General features: G+C 33.7%; 1 protein-coding gene across 2 annotated transcripts in view; it reads right to left on the bottom strand.

The window, feature by feature from the left end:
* Nucleotides 1-17645: 17645 nt before the first annotated feature.
* LOC111505383 (ubiquinone biosynthesis protein COQ6, mitochondrial) overlaps nucleotides 17646-19858 on the bottom strand; it is a 119976-nt gene continuing 117763 nt past the window's right edge. For both annotated transcript variants that reach the window (XM_074180794.1, XM_074180793.1), the window contains exon 11: nucleotides 17646-17800. The gene's annotated coding sequence lies outside the window, so the exon portion shown is untranslated. The remainder of the gene's footprint in view (nucleotides 17801-19858) is intronic.

Below are 19858 nucleotides of genomic sequence, written 5' to 3'. Positions count from 1 at the left end.
TATGAGGGACAATTTTGTAATTATCAAAACGAAAATCTGTAAAATTCTTGTGGTCATCTTATTACATAAATTAGACGGACCTGTTCTCATGGTAGAGTTGACACGTCCAATCCCGATTGTGAAAAGCATCAAGTTTACTGCGCCTACCACTCAACGTCAGATGTGAGATAATTCAATTGGTGTGAACAAGTCATGATTGAAATCTGGAAAAGATTTGTATTTCTCCTGAAGGAAAACAGAGTATTTCTTCTGAGGCATCAATATATGAGGGACAATTTCGTGATTATCAAAACGAAAATCTGTAAAATTCTTTTGGTCATCTTATTACATGAATTAGACGATCCTCTTTACTCATGGTGGAGTTGACACGTGCAATCCCGATTGTGAAAAGCATCAAGTTCACTGCGCCTACCACTTGTCAGATGTAAGAAAATTCAATTGGTGTGAACAATTCATGATCGAAATCTGGAAAAGATTTGTATTTCTCCTGAAGGAAAACGTGATTACCTGGCAGCAGACGAGAGTATTTCTTCTGAGGCATCAATATATGAGGGACAATTTTGTGATTATCAAAACGAAAATCTGTAAAATTCTGTTGGTCATCTTATTACATGAATTAGACGAACCTCTTTACTCATGGTAGAGTTGACACGTCCAATCCCGATTGTTAAAAGCATCAAGTTCACTGCGCCTACCACTGGACGTCAGATGTGAGAAAGTTCAATTGGTGTGAACAATTCATGATCGAAATCTGGAAAAAATTTGCATTTCTCCTGAAGGAAAATGTGCATACCTGGCAGCAGACGAGAGAGTATTTCTTCTGAGGCATCAATATATGAGGGACAATTTTGTAATTATCAAAACGAAAATCTGTAAAATTCTTTTGGTCATCTTATTACATGAATTAGACGGACCTCTTTACTCATGGTAGAGTTGACACGTCCAATCCCGATTGTGAAAATCATCAAGTTCACTGCGCCTACCACTTGTCGTCAGATGTAAGAAAATTCAATTGGTGTGAACAAGTCATGATTGAAATCTGGAAAAAAATTGCATTTCTCCTGAAGGAAAATATGCATACCTGGCAGCAGACGAGAGTATTTCTTCAGAGGCATCAGTATATGAGGGACAATTTTGTAATTATCAAAACGAAAATCTGTAAAATTCTTGTGGTCATCTTATTACATAAATTAGACGGACCTGTTCTCATGGTAGAGTTGACACGTCCAATCCCGATTGTTAAAAGCATCAAGTTCACTGCACCTACCACTTGTCAGATGTAGAAAATTCAATTGGTGTGATCAATTCATGATCGAAATCTGGAAAAGATTTGTATTTCTCCTGAAGGAAAACGTGATTACCTGGCAGCAGACGAGAGTATTTCTTCTGAGGCATCAATATATGAGGGACAATTTTGTAATTATCAAAACGGAAATCTGTAATATTCTTTTGGTCATCTTATTACATAAATTAGACGGACCTGTTCTCATGGTAGAGTTGACACGTCCAATCCCGATTGTTAAAAGCATCAAGTTTACTGCGCCTACCACTCAACGTCGGATGTGAGAAAATTCAATTGGTGTGAACAAGTCATGATCGAAATCTGGAAAAGATTTGTATTTCTCCTGAAGGAAAACTTGATTACCTGGCAGCAGACGAGAGTATTTCTTCTGAGGCATCAATATATGAGGGACAATTTTGTGATTATCAAAACGAAAATCTGTAAAATTCTCTTGGTCATCTTATTACATGAATTAGACGAACCTCTTTACTAATGGTAGACTTGACACGTCCAATCCCGTTTGTGAAAATCAGCAAGTTCACTGCGCCTACCACTTGGCGTCAGATGTGCGAAAATTCAATTGGTGTGAACAATTCATGATGGAAATCTGGAAAAAAATTGCATTTCTCCTGAAGGAAAATATGCATACCTGGCAGCAGACGAGAGTATTTCTTCAGAGGCATCAGTATATGAGGGACAATTTTGTAATTATCAAAACGAAAATCTGTAAAATTCTGTTGGTCATCTTATTACATGAATTAGACGAACCTCTTTACTCATGGTAGAGTTGACACGTCCAATCCCGATTGTTAAAAGCATCAAGTTCACTGCGCCTACCACTGGACGTCAGATGTGAGAAAGTTCAATTGGTGTAAACAATTCATGATCGAAATCTGGAAAAGATTTGTATTTCTCCTGAAGGAAAACGTGATTACCTGGCAGCAGACGAGAGTATTTCTTCTGAGGCATCAATATATGAGGGACAATTTTGTGATTATCAAAACGAAAATCTGTAAAATTCTGTTGGTCATCTTATTACATGAATTAGACGAACCTCTTTACTCATGGTAGAGTTGACACGTCCAATCCCGATTGTTAAAAGCATCAAGTTCACTGCGCCTACCACTGGACGTCAGATGTGAGAAAGTTCAATTGGTGTGAACAATTCATGATCGAAATCTGGAAAAAATTTGCATTTCTCCTGAAGGAAAATGTGCATACCTGGCAGCAGACGAGAGAGTATTTCTTCTGAGGCATCAATATATGAGGGACAATTTTGTAATTATCAAAACGAAAATCTGTAAAATTCTTTTGGTCATCTTATTACATGAATTAGACGAACCTCTTTACTCATGGTAAAGTTGACACGTCCAATCCCGATTGTTAAAAGCATCAAGTTCACTGCGCCTACCACTGGACGTCAGATGTGAGAAAGTTCAATTGGTGTGAACAATTCATGATCGAAATCTGGAAAAAAATTGCATTTCTCCTGAAGGAAAATGTGCATACCTGGCAGCAGACGAGAGAGTATTTCTTCTGAGGCATCAATATATGAGGGACAATTTTGTAATTATCAAAACGAAAATCTGTAAAATTCTTTTGGCCATCTTATTACATGAATTAGACGAACCTCTTTACTCATGGTAGAGTTGACACGTCCAATCCCGATTGTTAAAAGCATCAAGTTCACTGCGCCTACCACTGGACGTCAGATGTGAGAAAGTTCAATTGGTGTGAACAATTCATGATCGAAATCTGGAAAAAATTTGCATTTCTCCTGAAGGAAAATGTGCATACCTGGCAGCAGACGAGAGAGTATTTCTTCTGAGGCATCAATATATGAGGGACAATTTTGTAATTATCAAAACGAAAATCTGTAAAATTCTTTTGGTCATCTTATTACATGAATTAGACGAACCTCTTTACTCATGGTAGAGTTGACATGTCCAATCTCGTTTGTGAAAATCATCAAGTTCACTGCGCCTACCACTTGTCGTCAGATGTAAGAAAATTCAATTGGTGTGAACAAGTCATGATTGAAATCTGGAAAAAAATTGCATTTCTCCCGAAGGAAAATATGCATACCTGGCAGCAGACGAGAGTATTTCTTCAGAGGCATCAGTATATGAGGGACAATTTTGTAATTATCAAAACGAAAATCTGTAAAATTCTTGTGGTCATCTTATTACATAAATTAGACGGACCTGTTCTCATGGTAAAGTTGACACGTCCAATCTCGTTTGTGAAAATCATCAAGTTCACTGCGCCTACCACTTGTCGTCAGATGTAAGAAAATTCAATTGGTGTGAACAATTCATGATCGAAATCTGGAAAAGATTTGTATTTCTCCTGAAGGAAAACTTGATTACCTGGCAGCAGACGAGAGTATTTCTTCTGAGGCATCAATATATGAGGGACAATTTTGTGATTATCAAAACGAAAATCTGTAAAATTCTTTTGGTCATCTTATTACATGAATTAGACGAACCTCTTTACTCATAGTAGAGTTGACACGTCCAATCCCGTTTGTGAAAAGCATCAAGTTCACTGCGCCTACCACTCAACGTCGGATGTGAGAAAATTCAATTGGTGTGAACAAGTCATGATTGAAATCTGGAAAAGATTTGTATTTCTCCTGAAGAAAAACTTGATTACCTGGCAGCGGACGAGAGTATTTCTTCTGAGGCATCAACATATGAGGGACAATTTCGTGATTATCAAAACGAAAATCTGTAAAATTCCGTTGGTCATCTTATTACATGAATTAGACGAACCTCTTTACTCATGGTAGAGTTGACACGTCCAATCCCGATTGTGAAAAGCATCAAGTTTACTGCGCCTACCACTCAACGTCGGATGTGAGAAAATTCAATTGGTGTGAACAAGTCATGATTGAAATCTGGAAAAGATTTGTATTTCTCCTGAAGGAAAACTTGATTACCTGGCAGCAGACGAGAGTATTTCTTCTGAGGCATCAACATATGAGGGACAATTTTGTGATTATCAAAACGAAAATCTGTAAAATTCTCTTGGTCATCTCATTACATGAATTAGACGAACCTCTTTACTCATGGTAGAGTTGACACGTCCAATCCCGATTGTGAAAAGCATCAAGTTTACTGCGCCTACCACTCAACGTCGGATGTGAGAAAATTCAATTGGTGTGAACAAGTCATGATCGAAATCTGGAAAAGATTTGCATTTCTCCTGAAGGAAAACGTGATTACCTGGCAGCAGATGAGAATATTTCTTCTGAGGCATCAATATATGACGGACAATTTTGTAATTATCAAAACGAAAATCTGTAAAATTCTTGTGGTCATCTTATTACATGAATTAGACGAACCTCTTTACCCATGGTAGAGTAGACACGTCCAATCCCGATTGTTAAAAGCATCAAGTTTACTGCGCCTACCACTCAACGTCGGATGTGAGAAAATTCAATTGGTGTGAACAAGTCATGATTGAAATCTGGAAAAGATTTGTATTTCTCCTGAAGGAAAACTTGATTACCTGGCAGCAGACGAGAGTATTTCTTCTGAGGCATCAACATATGAGGGACAATTTTGTGATTATCAAAACGAAAATCTGTAAAATTCTCTTGGTCATCTTATTACATGAATTAGACGAACCTCTTTACTCATGGTAGAGTTGACACGTCCAATCCCGATTGTGAAAAGCATCAAGTTTACTGCGCCTACCACTCAACGTCGGATGTGAGAAAATTCAATTGGTGTGAACAATTCATGATCGAAATCTGGAAAAAAATTGCATTTCTCCTGAAGGAAAATGTGCATACCTGGCAGCAGACGAGAGAGTATTTCTTCTGAGGCATCAATATATGACGGACAATTTTGTAATTATCAAAACGAAAATCTGTAAAATTCTTGTGGTCATCTTATTACATGAATTAGACAGACCTGTTTACTCATGGTAGAATTGACACGTCCAATCCCGTTTGTGAAAAGCATCAAGTTCACTGCGCTTACCACTTGTCAGATGTAGAAAATTCAATTGGTGTGATCAATTCATGATCGAAATCTGGAAAAGATTTGTATTTCTCCTGAAGGAAAACGTGATTACCTGGCAGCAGACGAGAGTATTTCTTCTGAGGCATCAATATATGAGGGACAATTTTGTGATTATCAATGTGAAAAGCATCAAGTTCACTGCGCCTACCACTTGAGGTCAGATGTGAGAAAATTCAATTGGTGTGAACAATTCATGATCGAAATCTGGAAAAAATTTGCATTTCTCCTGAAGGAAAATGTGCATATCTGACAGCAGATGAGAATATTTCTTCTGAGGCATCAATATATGAGGGACAATTTTGTAATTACCAAAACGAAAATCTGTAAAATTCTTTTGGTCATCTTATTACATGAATTAGATGAACCTCTTTACTCATGGTAGAGTTGACACGTCCAATCCCGATTGTGAAAAGCATCAAGTTTACTGCGCCTACCACTCAACGTCGGATGTAAGAAAATTCAATTGGTGTGAACAAGTCATGATTGAAATCTGGAAAAGATTTGTATTTCTCCTGAAGGAAAACTTGATTACCTGTCAGCAGACGAGAGTATTTCTTCTGAGGCATCAACATATGAAGGACAATTTTGTGATTATCAAAACGAAAATCTGTAAAATTCTCTTGGTCATCTTATTACATGAATTAGACGAACCTCTTTACTCATGGTAGAGTTGACACGTCCAATCCCGATTGTGAAAAGCATCAAGTTTACTACGCCTACCACTCAACGTCGGATGTGAGAAAATTCAATTGGTGTGAACAAGTCATGATCGAAATCTGGAAAAGATTTGTATTTCTCCTGAAGGAAAACGTGATTACCTGGCAGCAGATGAGAATATTTCTTCTGAGGCATCAATATATGACGGACAATTTTGTAATTATCAAAACGAAAATCTGTAAAATTCTTGTGGTCATCTTATTACATGAATTAGACGGACCTGTTTACTCATGGTAGAATTGACACGTCCAACCCCGTTTGTGAAAAGCATCAAGTTCACTGCACCTACCACTTGTCGGATGTAGAAAATTCAATTGGTGTGATCAATTCATGATCGAAATCTGGAAAAGATTTGTATTTCTCCTGAAGGAAAACGTGATTACCTGGCAGCAGACGAGAGTATTTCTTCTGAGGCATCAATATATGAGGGACAATTTTGTGATTATCAAAACGAAAATCTGTAAAATTCTCTTGGTCATCTTATACATGAATTAGACGAACCTCTTTACTCATGGTAGAGTTGACATGTCCAATCTCGTTTGTGAAAATCATCAAGTTCACTGCGCCTACCACTTGTCGTCAGATGTAAGAAAATTCAATTGGTGTGAACAAGTCATGATTGAAATCTGGAAAAAAATTGCATTTCTCCTGAAGGAAAATATGCATACCTGGCAGCAGACGAGAGTATTTCTTCAGAGGCATCAGTATATGAGGGAAAATTTTGTAATTATCAAAACGAAAATCTGTAAAATTCTTGTGGTCATCTTATTACATAAAGTAGACGGACCTGTTCTCATGGTAGAGTTGACACGTCCAATCCCGATTGTTAAAAGCATCAAGTTCACTGCGCCTACCACTCAACGTCAGATGTGAGAAAATTCAATTGGTGTGAACAAGTCATGATGGAAATCTGGAAAAGATTTGTATTTCTCCTGAAGGAAAACTTGATTACCTGGCAGCAGACGAGAGTATTTCTTCTGAGGCATCAATATATGAGGGACAATTTTGTGATTATCAAAACGAAAATCTGTAAAATTCTCTTGGTCATCTTATTACATGAATTAGACGGACCTGTTTACTCATGGTAGAATTGACACGTCCAATCCCGTTTGTGAAAAGCATCAAGTTCACTGCGCCTACCACTCAACGTCGGATGTGAGAAAATTCAATTGGTGTGAACAAGTCATGATCGAAATCTGGAAAAGATTTGTATTTCTCCTGAAGGAAAACTTGATTACCTGGCAGCAGACGAGAGTATTTCTTCTGAGGCATCAATATATGAGGGACAATTTTGTGATTATCAAAACGAAAATCTGTAAAATTCTCTTGGTCATCTTATTACATGAATTAGACGAACCTCTTTACTAATGGTAGAGTTGACACGTCCAATCCCGTTTGTGAAAATCATCAAGTTCACTGCGCCTACCACTTGACGTCAGATGTGCGAAAATTCAATTTTTGTGAACAATTCATGATTGAAATCTGGAAAAAAATTGCATTTCTCCTGAAGGGAAATATGCATACCTGGCAGCAGACGAGAGTATTTCTTCAGAGGCATCAGTATATGAGGGACAATTTTGTAATTATCAAAACGAAAATCTGTAAAATTCTTGTGGTCATCTTATTACATAAATTAGACGGACCTGTTCTCATGGTAGAGTTGACACGTCCAATCCCGATTGTGAAAAGCATCAAGTTTACTGCGCCTACCACTCAACGTCAGATGTGAGATAATTCAATTGGTGTGAACAAGTCATGATTGAAATCTGGAAAAGATTTGTATTTCTCCTGAAGGAAAACAGAGTATTTCTTCTGAGGCATCAATATATGAGGGACAATTTCGTGATTATCAAAACGAAAATCTGTAAAATTCTTTTGGTCATCTTATTACATGAATTAGACGATCCTCTTTACTCATGGTGGAGTTGACACGTGCAATCCCGATTGTGAAAAGCATCAAGTTCACTGCGCCTACCACTTGTCAGATGTAAGAAAATTCAATTGGTGTGAACAATTCATGATCGAAATCTGGAAAAGATTTGTATTTCTCCTGAAGGAAAACGTGATTACCTGGCAGCAGACGAGAGTATTTCTTCTGAGGCATCAATATATGAGGGACAATTTTGTGATTATCAAAACGAAAATCTGTAAAATTCTGTTGGTCATCTTATTACATGAATTAGACGAACCTCTTTACTCATGGTAGAGTTGACACGTCCAATCCCGATTGTTAAAAGCATCAAGTTCACTGCGCCTACCACTGGACGTCAGATGTGAGAAAGTTCAATTGGTGTGAACAATTCATGATCGAAATCTGGAAAAAATTTGCATTTCTCCTGAAGGAAAATGTGCATACCTGGCAGCAGACGAGAGAGTATTTCTTCTGAGGCATCAATATATGAGGGACAATTTTGTAATTATCAAAACGAAAATCTGTAAAATTCTTTTGGTCATCTTATTACATGAATTAGACGAACCTCTTTACTCATGGTAGAGTTGACACGTCCAATCCCGATTGTGAAAATCATCAAGTTCACTGCGCCTACCACTTGTCGTCAGATGTAAGAAAATTCAATTGGTGTGAACAAGTCATGATTGAAATCTGGAAAAAAATTGCATTTCTCCTGAAGGAAAATATGCATACCTGGCAGCAGACGAGAGTATTTCTTCAGAGGCATCAGTATATGAGGGACAATTTTGTAATTATCAAAACGAAAATCTGTAAAATTCTTGTGGTCATCTTATTACATAAATTAGACGGACCTGTTCTCATGGTAGAGTTGACACGTCCAATCCCGATTGTTAAAAGCATCAAGTTCACTGCGCCTACCACTGGACGTCAGATGTGAGAAAGTTCAATTGGTGTGAACAATTCATGATCGAAATCTGGAAAAAATTTGCATTTCTCCTGAAGGAAAATGTGCATACCTGGCAGCAGACGAGAGAGTATTTCTTCTGAGGCATCAATATATGAGGGACAATTTTGTAATTATCAAAACGAAAATCTGTAAAATTCTTTTGGTCATCTTATTACATGAATTAGACGAACCTCTTTACTCATGGTAGAGTTGACATGTCCAATCTCGTTTGTGAAAATCATCAAGTTCACTGCGCCTACCACTTGTCGTCAGATGTAAGAAAATTCAATTGGTGTGAACAAGTCATGATTGAAATCTGGAAAAAAATTGCATTTCTCCTGAAGGAAAATATGCATACCTGGCAGCAGACGAGAGTATTTCTTCAGAGGCATCAGTATATGAGGGACAATTTTGTAATTATCAAAACGAAAATCTGTAAAATTCTTGTGGTCATCTTATTACATAAATTAGACGGACCTGTTCTCATGGTAGAGTTGACACGTCCAATCCCGATTGTTAAAAGCATCAAGTTCACTGCGCCTACCACTTGACGTCAGATGTGAGAAAGTTCAATTGGTGTGAACAATTCATGATCGAAATCTGGAAAAAATTTGCATTTCTCCTGAAGGAAAATGTGCATACCTCGCAGCAGACGAGAGAGTATTTCTTCTGAGGCATCAATATATGAGGGACAATTTTGTAATTATCAAAACGAAAATCTGTAAAATTCTTTTGGTCATCTTATTACATGAATTAGACGAACCTCTTTACTCATGGTAGAGTTGACACGTCCAATCCCGATTGTGAAAAGCATCAAGCGCCTACCACTTGACGTCAGATGTGAGAAAATTCAATTGGTGTGAACAATTCATGATCGAAATCTGGAAATAATTTGCATTTCTCCCGAAGGAAAATGTGTATACCTATCAGACATCAATATGAGGGACAATTTTGCTATTATCGAAACGAGAATCTGTTTTGGGATTATTATAACAAGAATATGAAAAATTCTATTGGTCGTCTAATTACATAAATTTCATGAACCGCTTGTACTCATGTTACAAGTTGACACTTCCAATTTCAGTTAGGAAAAATCATCAAGTACACTGCCCGTCATTTGAAGTCAGATGTAAGTAAATTCAATTGGTGTGACAAAATCTGTCCATTCACAATAGATATATGAAAATTTCAATTTGTGTTCCAAACTCAAATATAGAAATCTGAAAAACCGTTAAAAAATTCCTTAAGGTAAATATACCGATTTGGAAGAATACGAGTTGTTATCTTTAACACTAGTTTTAAAAAGAATCCATAAGTGGTTTGATCATTAGGTAAGCGGAATCATAGATGAACATTAGGTACTAAAGTTGTCAAATTGTCAAAACTCTAAAACGTTGGTTTTGCAAATGGCAGACTTGAGACTGCAAAAATGCCTGACATAAAATTCAAAATTATTTCTACTCTTGCATTCAATTTCTGGTACCAAATAAAAAAACTGTAAAATTTTGCTAGTTCTCTAAACTGAATTTGATGCACCTTTTTTTTGAAGTTGATGAATCATAACTTCAAACTACAGGTGAGATATAATGGGTTGCCCAATATTCAAACCTATCATTTACAATCCATAAAAATATCCATTCACCGACCTGGTAAAGGGTCATCTTCGGTGACAAGTATTAAAGAGGTGTCATTTGACAAATAGCATGCCAAAATCCCATATAGAAATTTGTCCAGAAGAGCGTGCTGCTAACTGCTGAATTTTTCTATAAGTAGGTAATCCTGAGCTATTGAATTCTAAAAAGTAATTGTAATTTTTACATTACTTCATTATAAACTTTTTCTTCAGTTACTAATCTGTAGAATCCCAGAGGATCGAATTGATCATTTCTGCTTGATAATTGATCCACTTAGCATCATTTGATGTCTTTGGTATCTTCAATATATTTGTTCAATTCAATTGTAAAATTCGAAGTTTGGAAATTGCAATTCTTTCTGCCTAGCGTTGAGAAGTCTAAATATCAATATACATTTCCATCATCAGATATTTTTGATAATTAAACCAGTCAGAAAAATGTTTAGTAGAACACCAATAATGAAAATCTGCAAAATAAATCATTTCTTGAAGAAATTTGTACAGACCTGATCAGTGGTAAGCTATTGTCCACAAAGTTGCTGTGAAGTAATTCCAAACATGAATTCAATTGATTCCTGTTTCATCTGGTCTAACCATTATTACAAATTACTTTTCTTCAATCGATATAAAAACTTTATGGTAAACTCCGTTGTTAAGTGGCTTAGTTTATTGGTTCGACAATATGACATATTTTCATTTGGCTCAGGCGAATTCACGATAAATTAAAATATCAAAATTTGAAACAGTCATTTTCTGAAAGTACCGGCCTGGTCATAAAATAACATCAAACTCTTTATCGGCATGGACGTTTCCTTCCTGTACTTTTATCAATAACGACGAGAAAAAAATATTTGGAGATTTGCCTACCAATGTAGTTAGTAGAGCCTGAAAAATATAATTAAGTTTTCCAAATTGTACAAACCTGCTTTTTATTGCATCCCTTTTCCAAATGATTTAAATGTAACTATCAGATTCTGCTTTTCTAATACCAAAACAAGAATATCTATCATTGTGTTTTGTTGGATTTGTTACCTCGTCTCCTAATTTAACAAACGTCTTTCAATTCAATTGAGTTCTCAGGAATGCATAATTTGAAATATCAAAGATGTTTCTCCATTACACGAGAATGGCAAGTATTGAGCAATATACACATATCCTTGAAAAAATATAGCTAAGTGTGAGTGTCGTAATTCTTGTAGCGCTCGTCTCCATTTCATTTCAGTTCATTTAATTGCTTTCAATTTTTTAGTTCTCCTATTATTTCAGTAAACTAACCTTCAGTATTTATACAATCTAAAAATCAAATTTATTTCTTTACCCCAATTTCACAAACCTTTAATCAAAATTGTTGGTTGGTACAAGCCAAACCTATTTTATAGTGAAACTATAAAATAGGTTTGGCTTGTACCAACCATGGCTAATTGGTGTACCTGGGATGATGTCCATGAGTGTAAGTTATAGAATTCATAATTTTTATCGAAGACCAATTACCCAAACTGCAAATAAATAAAGAATGGAAATCTCTTCCATATAAATTCATACAAAATCATTCACATCAGATATGAAATCAGTTTCAGAAAAAATATCAACTATCAACTTACAAATGACTTGTTATAATATGACGAGCTTCTGGAGTCAGGAAAATAATGTAGGAAATTTTGTCACATTTACTTTTCAATATTAGATTCTTTATAGAATCCAAAAATTGTTGCGTCATAATTCACCTTAGACTTCATCATTTTATTGACACAATTCTTATAATTTTATGGATTCATATCTAGCTGAAAATGACATCATCTTTAATTACTGATTTTTGTAGAAGTCCTCCTGACCTCTACTGAAAGTTTAGAAGAAAATATATTTTCAAATTGTGATTATTCACACAGAATTTCATTCTGTACTTCAATAGGAATTTTCAAAGTTACAAACTTACTTTTGATTTGGCTTCGAATTAATAATAACGATGGTTCTTTTCCCCTGCCTGAGTTAATGTCATTGGGTTTTCTGCTTGATTCTACCGTTCATTTGCCTAGCTTCAATTAAGATACTCCATAAAAGCTGATAAAATTTATTTTTTATCTTCACATCTATACTTAATTTCGAAAATTTTTTGGTAGAATGAAGAGAGCTCTGAAATTGCACATATTTAAACGTTTCATCTTGTATTGGATAATAGCAAAAACTATATAATTAATTTTAGATTTAATAAAAATATTAGCAACTCTATATTCATTTTGAAATTATCTCACACTAGAAAAAAGTTATTTTGTAAAATTAAAATTTCAATACAACTATGTAATGAAAGAAGTATCCAAAAATATGTTTTGCATGTGTGAAAATTTGAAAATAATTGAGAGAAAAAAGTTCTTTTCTAGAGTCATTTTACGATTTGAATAGTTTGAAATGGTAAATATTCTGAATAGAATGAAGAACAATTATTTTATGTTATTCCCTATGGCAAATGTAAGCAACTTATAAATACACAAAACCAATTCACTTGTAGAGTGGAGTTCTAAATGAAAAATTGACAAAATCTTCTATAGTTACTTGAATGATTCCTCTTGTACGCAGCATATATCTTGAATGAAACTTTTAAATCAAAGAGTCACAATAAACATGTCGAGTTGTTGAATTACTAATCAGTCAATTTCATAAAACAGATTCAAATGATATTAAATGTTGAAAATGTGATTTCTATAACTTCAGAAATTCTATATAACTTTAAATTTGTACTTGAAATTTAATAACAATAAAAAAGCTTCTTTCTTGACTGATTCACTTCTCTGATATCTTCTTGGTCAATTTGTCTTCTTTGCAGATATACATCACTCCAATTATTGAATTTTAGTATACAAGTGTCACAAAAAAAAACAGTTGAAATTCATTGCCACTTATTACATTTGCTTTTGATACTTCCGAGTGAATTTTCTTCAGTTTCCTTTCTTCAATGTGACATTTTTTCATATCAAGACAGCTTTCTCGAAGGTCAAAAATTATATTTAAGGCATTTTTTTCACTTTACTCAAAGAAGTAATTGAAATTAAAGGTCTTAGATTAGTAGTTGATTCTCAAATGTATAACTAGACAATTCTTCGTATTAGAAAATTTAACCTAACACCTACCTTTTCAATCTAGCCAAATAGCTTCTTTCCATGAGTCATGAGTCTTCTAAGATAATGAATGAGAGGAATATAAATTGGAAAATTCCCAACCCTTAAAATGGTTGGTCGTGCTTTATATTTCTTATAAGGTCGGCATTTTGTAATTTGTTAACTTTATTCAAGGAAGAGCTGCAAAAAATAATAATGGAGAAGATTTCAATCTTTAGTATCGTTCTGTTTGGTATTGATGGAGAGTATTGAATCCTAATTATATATACAAAACGTAGAAGATTGAAAGCTAATGAACAGCTTTGACCTATCGATTTGCATAATTAATAAGGATTTAATATACTGCCAATATCACATATTGTTATTTTCTCAACATTGAAATTTCAATTTGAATTTCTTTTTTCGCACTAACATCTATTCTTATTTACAAGATAAACTTTCTGGACCAACAGTGTTGGTTATTCTGAAGTTTTTTACAAATAAATTGATCTCTAAAAAAATTATTCATTCATGAAGAAATTGTTCAAGTTTCAAAAACTAGTTATCTTTATTCAAATCTTTTGAAAATTGTAGGATTATCGATATCCCTTTCAGTGTCAAAGCTATTTTCCGGGTTTTTTTGGCTGTGGTCTGCAAGTTTGTATGCCTGACATTTTATCTACTACTGCGGTAGATATTATCAAAGGCGATGAGGTAACGGTCGGAGTGTAGGCATGAAAAAATGCATACTACGGCCATTAAAGCCGAAAAATAACTTCGACAGTTATCTCCAACCCTTTCATCAGTTTTTAAAATCTATTAAAATAGCTTCCGTAGAAAATACAAAACTCAATTTTTGCATAAACCATCCAATAAAAATGTACTTATGAATATCCACTTTCATTTAGAAACATAATTGACTGATTACTATTGTTAAACAGAGTTTTTCTGGACTGAGCCATATGTAAAATGTTTTCTTGCTTTCACATCATACAATATATATATATATATATATATATATATATATATATATATATATATATATATATATATATATATATATATATATATATATATATATATATATATATATATATATATATATATATATATATATATATATATATATATATATCCAATGATCCAGATATTTTTATGCGACAATCAAAGTTGAAAAAATTGCATAACAAATTGAATAACAAATTGAATAACAAATTGAATAAAAAATTATTACTATTGAGTGTATAATAATTCGATAAAATCTTCTGAGAACGTAGGTTGAAGGGCTTCATCTGAAATAATTATAAATAAAAGCATTTGTTTGAAAGTAACATCTTTAAAATTATGAGATTTGACACATTTCTAACAATTGAGCTTAGTGGATATACGTTGTGATTCATTTTCAGATACAGAAAATGATAATATGAACTCAAAATTCAAATTTTAGGACTATGTGAAATATGAGCACCTATTTATGTTCATTTTAATTGAAAGCTCTTATATATTCTTTAAATTCCCTTTACCTAATGTGGTTTCAAAGGTTTTCAAAATAAATGGCTTTGAAAATGTATTTATGAAATATTAATAATCTTTCATGAAAAAAGTTTGAAAACAATGACAAAAATACATTTGAAATTTCTTCAAAGTACTGTTCTACATAATGAACCGCCTTACCTGCATATCTCCTAAAAGTATGAATATCCATGAAATTTAGCAATCTTCTGAACATTGAAAATTTCATAATTTTTCGATAAAACTCTCATCACTGTCCAAAGAACACATGAGAGAGCTGAAGCTGATCTGGAAGAAAGCAACAATGGAATTTATCCATTTTACATTTGGATCACTTTCAGAAAAATATCAGTTAATATATTGCACATCCAGAATGGAAAAGGCACATAGTAAAGAATGTTTTCAGGAAATCCTGGTTGAAGTTTTATACTTTCTTAATAAAAAAACCTCAACTGGTATTTCCTGAAAACAACACTTTTTATAGTTGTGCCTTTTCTATTCTGAATGCTTGATATTTTTATTATTAATTTTCAATTCCAGGTAAATTATATATGTCTATTTCCGTAAACTTTTGTTCATAACCTGGCCACTAAATATCTAGGTCATAACTTTGTGGTCTCATAGGAGTTCCACAAGCAATTCACTCCAAAAATTCTACTAAGGTTGATATCAAATACTACTACATTCATTCACCTCATATCTATTAAAATTGATAATTTGGCACCCCCATCAAGATACATTTGACACTCAGGAACTTTTCAACAAAAAAAAGGAATGTTTTGAAACGAACTTTTTTGGCACGAAAGCATTATAGGATTATAGTATTGAATAAAAAATCAGAACATATGAAAATATGATGTAGTAATGAATATTGATTACTTAAGTTTTTTCCCAACACCATACCGTTATTTTAAAACCTCGACACGTGTTTCGATTACCAAGTGATCATCTTCAAGAGGAAGATAAGCCACTTTTACCTTCCTCTTGAATATGATCACTTGGTGATCGAAACACGTGTTGAGGTGTTAAAATAACAATTTGGTGTTGGGAAAAAACTCCAGTAATATTTATATGAAAATATGTGTTATCAAAACAATCGGCTTTTGAAGTCTGTAATATTTTTGCAAACTATACTTCAAGTAATAATATAATGATTTGTCCAAAATAAAAGTTTGATTTTGTATTAGGCCTACTATACAAAACAAAACCCAATTATGAACCAATCAGATGTATGTAGAAAGAAAAATATTCCCAATAATCGAATAATCAGGATCCCATACTGTTGAAGATGAATATTTTAGAGGAGTTTTTGAGAGAATGCAAAACATTCATAAATACCTGTTGAGTAGATCATCCCAAAATCGAGGACTCCATGTTTCGGGGATATAAATTCATCATATTCAGTCATAAAATACAAGCATCATCATGTCATTTATATATATACATGTGTATTGCACTCCAATCGCTAAAAATAAGTGCATTTTTCATGGAAAATCGGGCAGTACAAAATATTTTCACTGTCAGAAAATACTTGCTCACCCGTTTGAACTCGAAAAAAAAATCGACCTTCAGGACACCTCTTGTATTTGTTAATTTGCTCATTCTTCAGATTAGAATTTTCACGCCTTAGTTTGCAAACTCAATATTTACCATAAATGAGACGGCGACCTCTAGGTTTGCAGAAAATAATCCACAGTAACATATGCATGAACTTCAGATGCCACTGATTTCTGAGGAATTCCATCTAGGCTTGTGTAGTTAAGTACCATCAACGCTTCACACATTTTTCCTACTAGTGGGTATATTTTAGTTGGGATCATCTAAATTGTTGGCAAAGCTGGCCGACAAAGCTATGAGCTCCATTGCCAACCTAAGAAAAATCATTGTCTAATAGAATACAGTTTAAGTATAGGAGCGCATTCAAAGCAAAAATAAAAACTTATTCTTGCACCATTATTCCAATCATAAGCACATTATATTTTGCGAGGATCCCTGTAATTTCAGAAATTTACTTATTATGACATCACATTCTCTCAGAACATTCAGACTCAAAGAATCACTCTTACAGACTAAAAAACATTTGAAGACAAGTCACATAGCGTTTCAAATGTTTCAAAGTTCAAGAACCTAACAAAATGTAACATGCATATAGATTGGAATGATTTGACCAATACAAATTATCTCAAATTTATTTTCAAACAAATTTGAAATAATCAGTACTTACAAATAAATACGTGAATTATACCAAGTACAGTCGTTACCGTATTAGGGCAGCATTTCTACTTCCTACATGGAACAGCGGATCTTAGGTCTGTAAGTGCTCCTCCACATGATTCTGACATATGGAGATTCATTGTAGTTGTTCAGTGATTTTCGCTTACCCAGGTGATTTCGGCGATTACAAGGAAAACATAATTTGCTCTTGTTCGAAAGAGACGAAGGCATTGTACACAGCATCATCTTGCGCAAAAACATGTAAAGTTAAAACACATTAGTAAAGGAGGGATAATAATTATCAAGCCATACAATTTACTTTGTTTTATTTGAATACTAATATCACTTTATTTACAGGAAAGTCACTAATAGAGGTGAATTAAAAAGTACATACAAAGAAAAATAATTTACAAACCAAATGGATGAATTCCTGGCTCGGAGAGTGGTCGTCCCCCAAAAAGTGACTGTAATAGAAAAATTATACATAGTATCACAGATAATAAAATTGGTAACAGCCTTGATCAATTAATAAAAAATACAAAAATGTCACCGCTTGACGGTATCTTTGATTTGATTCAATTCTAACATGAATTTATCTATACTACTATTTATTTCTTCAAAGACTTTAATATCCATATTGAGTGAAGTATTTGTATAACAGCTCTCATTTTGACAAATACCCATAGAAGATTTTAAATATTTCCATTTCATTCTCCTTTCCTGTTGTTTTCGACGCAATTCTGTTTCAGCTTTGGATAGGGCCTTGTTCAAAACTGCCTCGGCGAATAAGTTTCGTCGTTTATTATGTTTAAACTTTAGTTTTTTTACTCTGATTGATCCAATCCAATCAGCTAATTCAGCTGTTTTAAAGGCAATGGTTTCATTATTATTATTTGGTGAAAGGCCCATTTTTCAGAGAATACCTTCTCAATATAAGTAGAACTCTAGGATTTTGGGTTAAAACACACCTGAGATACACCAGAAATGTTATTCTTCACAGCACAGCAGCTTATTTTCAGCAAGCAGGAACATATTTCCACTACACCACATTCATGAATTTTGCAGCAACAACAATTCACTCAAACTAACGTACACCACAAAGACTCAATGAATAATGAAGGACATTTTGGGTGTAGTCCGGCTTTTATACACAAGTAGGTACTGGGAATTGTAATCCTACACCACAAAACGAAATACAGTTCCAAGTGAAAATGATGATAACTGGTATATGAGATTTTGAGAAGGCTGCATTATTGCTCATGATCTAGTTTTGAAATGATATCAATATATTGAAATAGGCAAAATCGAACATTCGTAAGATATTTGAAGAATTGCACAATTTATTAGCATGGATGGCTTACATCCTACTCAATCAGCGTTGCCACATATATGACCATTATTTCCCTATATCAGTATATCAGTAACACGAGGAATTTCTACTAATAAAAACAAACACCTCTTCTTTTCGGTCTCGAACAATGAACAATCAATATGTCATTAGACTTATGATTGTATGTATAGAACTAAATAAAGGAAATCAAACATTTTGTTCGGCTATATTAAACTGTCTGTTCAAGATAATAGAGCTAGCATGGGAAAATCGGAAACCGTGAGAGATAGGTACCTACAAAATCGGTTGAATTAGGAAAAAGTTGCCATTTTCAAACTCATGTGAGTAACGTTTTAAAATTCAGAAAATTCCTGTTAATTTATAAAACTTTGCGTTTTATTTTGTCTACTGTCATTTAAACACAAAAACACATTTTTTCATTACTACTTTTCAGGGTGTACAAGATGGCTTTTACGAATTGTTAATCTGAAGTTTCATCTCCGAAAAATCAACCAATTTTATCTTTTCATTAAGTTATAACTACCTAAGCTTTGTCGACAACTTCACTGTTGTGTAACATAATCGGAATTCATAAAATTTTAAATTATCACTTGAAAAAAATTCTAATTGCAGCGATTTTATATCTTTTAAGGTTGCCCATTTTTACATAACAAAAAAAATGGAAAGGACGGATATGAAACCGTTGATTTTTTGGTTTTTGGATTGAATGCAGGAACAAAACGTATTAAAAATTACGTAATTTTTTATATTTTTTTACGGATTTTTTCAGGGATTTCAAATCATTTTATATCATATTAGACAATGGAAGTCCGAACTAATGAAATGCACCACGAAGCATTGTCAACCACCTTCAAACAAAAAATTAAGTAAATATTGAATCTTTCGAAACACTAATACTTAAATCAGTTCCATAGATATTTCTTTTGCCCAACGATAAAAGCAAATAATGTAATCGTAACCTATGTAAAATACTTATAAAAATTTTGGTAGTCTGGCAACGTTGAATAACGTTATTCTTCCTTCTGGCAAATCCCACTGACGTCAAAGCTTATTGTGCGAGTTTCTGAAAAATCAATAGAGTAAGTAGGACGGCGCGGCGTTTATTTAGGTACGTTGCTGATTTATAAAAAAGACAAAAATTATCTTGGATACATTGGTTCATCCGAAATCA

Source organism: Leptinotarsa decemlineata, unplaced genomic scaffold, assembly GCF_025532065.1.
Source record: "Leptinotarsa decemlineata unplaced genomic scaffold, Ldec_3_MD MMD2_tig00026299_RagTag_RagTag, whole genome shotgun sequence".
Classification (NCBI taxonomy): domain Eukaryota; kingdom Metazoa; phylum Arthropoda; class Insecta; order Coleoptera; family Chrysomelidae; genus Leptinotarsa; species Leptinotarsa decemlineata.
The sequence above is the reverse complement of the archived record's forward strand: the minus strand, read 5'-3'. Positions and strand labels throughout refer to the sequence as shown.